Genomic DNA, 4,595 nt, shown 5'->3' with positions numbered 1-4,595 from the left:
CCACTTGTTCTTTAGACTTGCAGTACCTCAAGTCCACTATACCTTCTTGTAAGGCATCTCGAATGAAGTGATATCTGTGGTTGATATGCTTGGTCTTTTGATGGAAAATAGGATTTCTGGTCATTGCGATGGCAGAAGTATTATCTACCATCAATGGAGTTGCTTCTGTCAGCAATTCACCAAAATCCTCTAGCACAAACCTCAACCATATAGCCGGAGTAGTTGCTTCACTTGCACTGACATACTTACCTTTAGTTGTGGAGAGAGCAACATAGATGCCAAGGAAAACACACCACTTCTCAAAAAAAAAAAAGAGCATATCCTGAGGTGTTCTTCATGTCATCTTGACTTCCACTCCAGTCACTGTTGCAATATCCGATTAATACAGCTTCTTTTCCCTTCTGATATTCAATACCATAATCAATTGTGCCTTGGATATACCTCAAAACCCTCTTAGCTGTTTCATAGTGTTTCTTTGAAGGACAATGCATGAACCTAGCTAATAAGCTAGCTGCAAACATTATGTCAGGCCTTATAGCCGTTAAATACAACAAGCTTCCCACAATCTACCTATATTCATTCTCATATGTAGGATCACTTCCATCATCTTTGCATAGCTTCTCACTTGCCACCAAAGGAGTACTAACATTCTTACATTGCTTTAAACCAAAATTGCTCAACAATGTTAGTCTTGCAGTACAATGTAGCCTCACTTGTGCTTTTGACATACCCACAATTGATGAGATAAGAATGAATTTCTTTATACCAGGCCCTTAGTGCCTGTTTTAAACCATACAAGGCTTTCTTCAATTTGTACACCTTATCCTCATATTGTTTAATCACAAAACCATCAGGTTGATCCACATATACCTTATCCTTAAGCACACCATTTATAAATGCAAACTTGACATCTAACTGGTATAGCTTCCAACCTTTCTGAGTTGCAAAGCTATGAGAGTTCTAATAGTATCTAGCCTGGCCACAGGAGCAAAAGTTTCATTAAAGTCGATTCCAAGCTTCTGTGCATAGCCTTTGACCACCAACCTAGCTTTGTGCTTTTGTTGAGCCATCAAGATTCAACTTGGTTTTATAAACCCACTTAACACCAATTACAGGTTTCTCACTTGGTCTGTCAACTAGCTCCAAAGTCTCATTCTTCTCAATCATTTCCATCTTGGCTTCCATGGCTTGTTGCCAAGCTTTGTCCCTTGAGGCTTCTTCAAAATTTTATGGCTCAATGATTCTCATATTGCATCGAGCATATATCTCAATTATATCTCTGAGCTTCACAGGAGTATAACTTGGTGATTTACCTTGTGCGTCAGCATTAGAGGAACATGAAATTATTTTAGTTACACCAGCGTCATCTTTAGTATGAGATTCTGGTGCAAATGGAGTTGTAACATCATAATCTTCTTCAGTAACATTAGAATGCTCTTCAAAACTCATAGGAACTGTGACATATTCCACATTCTGCTTCTCCCAATTCCATAAAGATCCTTCATCAAAGATCACACTTCTAGAGACTTCAATTTTCTTAGTGTGCAGATTATAGACTCTATAGCCTTTCTCACATTTGCCATAGCCAACAAAAATGCATTTGACAGCTGAATCATCTAACTTTGATCTCAGCTGACTAGGTACATGACAAAAGCATATAAAGCCAAATGCCTTTAAATGTTTGACTCCTGGTTTCCTTCCACTAAAAGCTTCAAATGGGGTTGAACTTTCCAAAGCTCTTGTGGGACACCAGTTTTGAATATAGACAGTAGTATTCACTGCTTCTCTCCATAACTTGAATGGAAGTCTCTTCTCATTCATCATTGCCTTGCTCATTTCAACAGTAGTTCTGTTTTTTCTCTCAGCAACCCCATTTTGCTGAGGTGAGTAAGCCACAATGAGCTGCCTTTCCATGCCTACATCTTCACAAAACTTTAGAAATTTCAGTGAGGTATACTCTCCTCCTCTATCACTTCTAAGCCTTTTGATTTTGTAGCCACTTTGCAATTCCACCATAGCCTTGAACTTCTTGAAAATACCAAACACTTCAGACTTATGTTGCATGAAATACACCCAACACATTCTAGTGCAGTCATCAATAAAAGTCAAGAAGTATCTATTTCCTTGGTCCACAAACATCTGAGTGAATGAGTTCTTGTGGCTCACTTGCTCTCCAAGTCTTTTCTTTACCAAAGGATTCTCTATGTGCTTTCTCTATTGCACAACCTTGGCAAATTCTCTCTGCACTCCCAATTTATGGCAGTCCATAACAATCTCAAACTTTGCATATTGAGATGACCAAACCTCATATGCCAACACCAAGTAGAGTCTTCAACTGTTGCCTTCATAGCCACAGAGGTCACATATTTCAGTGAGAGTGGAAATCATCTATTTCCTGTCATTGGAACTTTAGCAACCAAGTGCTCTATTGAACTGTCATCAAATATCTCCACCATTGATTTTCCAAAAAACAGAAAATATCCATGTTCCACCGTCTGACCAACAATGAGCATATTTTCATCCAACCCTGGTACAAGCATGACTTCTTTAATATATCTAGGCCCAAATTTAGTGTCAATCACCAAAGTACCTTTCCCAGTGGCCTGCACCAAATCTCTTGTGCCCATTTTTACCTTTGCAGTGACATTGGTATCAATATTTACCATAAGTGATTCATGTGAGGTCATGTGATTGCTATAAGCACTATCCACATACCACACATCATTGTTTTGCACTACCGCAGCAGAATGACAGGCATAAAACATTGTACCTTCTTCCTCCTTATGTGCTGCATAGTTAGCTATCTGAGTTGGTTTGCCTTTGCAATCCTTGGGCATGCGTGACGTCTTTGCTCCAACTTGAGGGGAAGGGTTGGCGAGATATCCTAGTTCTATTAGAATATTTCTTTCTTATTCTATTAGGATTTTATTTATTTCCTTTTGTATAGATATTATGTAATTATGACTTTTTTTTATTTTCCTAGTATAACCCTACTAGGGTTTGTAATATTATATTATAAATACCTCCTTTCGGAGAATGAAATATATTTGAAAATATTCTACCCATATTGTTTTACTAATGTAACAAAGGAACCAATACTAAGTTAATTACTTTAGAGCCAAGAAACACAACAGTCAATTGGGGACTGACAAAGATATTGCTATAAAGATTTGCCCTATCAAAACCCTGTGATTAAGGCTGCATATAATCACCCTTACATTCTCCCCAAGTTTTTGCATAGTTCCAATATTATTCATGAATCTCGAGCCTTTATATTTACTAATTACGCATTTGCATGCATTTAGTTTAATATGAACCATCACAATAATCCAAAGGTTAAAAACATGACACAATAATTCTTTTCACTGAAAATGAGGTTCTATGAGGACCAAATTCATCTTAACCACAAGGTCAAAACCTAAAAGGTCAAAACCTTTTTTTCCAACTTAAAAGGTCAAAACCTTTTTTTTATTGGGAACTTTTTTTTTTCTTTCTAGCTCCTTCGTCAATCCCATTCTCCCTCTAACTCTAATATACAATCGAGAGAAATATTAGCAGGGGGTTCCAAAAGTTAACACCAGGATGTAGTGGAATTTACTAGAATAAGAGTAGTTAAGGGGATTTGACTGCAAATTATTTGTTGCAGACGTATTTGACGTTGTGGAAATTGAGTTTGTTCTGAGTCAAATTCTGTGTGGGTTTTGACTGCAAATTATTCACATACTTTACCGAGTCACAACTCAGTTTTTTTTTGTTAGGGGTTTAGTTTGTGGTTATGTCCTTTATGACATGAATTTATCACTAAACAAATTCAGAATTGGGTTTGTTGAATCTTGGATCTAGACAAAACCATTTTTATTTGGCTACGAGGGCGTACGGCTCTTTTACTTTGAACTGATTTTCTCCCTTCTTTGTGTTTAACCAGATTGAATTATATTACACGAGCTTTCATATATTTTTCGCTACAGAAACGAATTCAAGGATGATGGGTCAGATTCAGATCAAATTTCTAAATCAATCCTCTAAAACAAAAAATTGTTATGTTGTCGTTCAGGAAGAGCACAATTGACTCAACCATGAAATTTGATTTCTATCGTAAATCAAAGAGGGAGAATGGCATTGAGGAATGAGTAAACCAATGTGAACTTGTTGGGAGAAAAAAGGGTTTTGACCTTTTAAGTTGGAAAATATTTTAAGCGGTTGGATTTAATTAAACATAATCTTATGGTTAAGATGAATTTGATCTCCACACAGGACCTCATTTTCATCTCCTTAGACGAGCAGGACTGATTCTTTTCATATTCCAATTTTCATTTAACTCCTTGAAGAATACTAGCAGCCTTCTCTCTGTTCTCTTTTGGACTTTCTCCTTTTTTCTTATGACATGTGTCATTATTCTTACACTTAAAACAATGTCATTAATAAATCACACAAGCTAATTTTTGTTTTCCAAGTTTATTCCTATTAAATGTATTGGTTTTTTTACAATTTTATTGCCACCTTATTAAAAAAAATTAAATAAGAAAAACGACAATTTTATTTATTTATTTTAAAAAGTGTAAATTTTTTTTTTCAAAGATAACGTTTGTTTGTTT

The sequence above is a fragment of the Prunus dulcis genome, chromosome 5 (assembly GCF_902201215.1).
Source record: "Prunus dulcis chromosome 5, ALMONDv2, whole genome shotgun sequence".
Classification (NCBI taxonomy): Eukaryota; Viridiplantae; Streptophyta; class Magnoliopsida; order Rosales; family Rosaceae; genus Prunus; species Prunus dulcis.
This window is presented reverse-complemented; position numbering follows the sequence as displayed.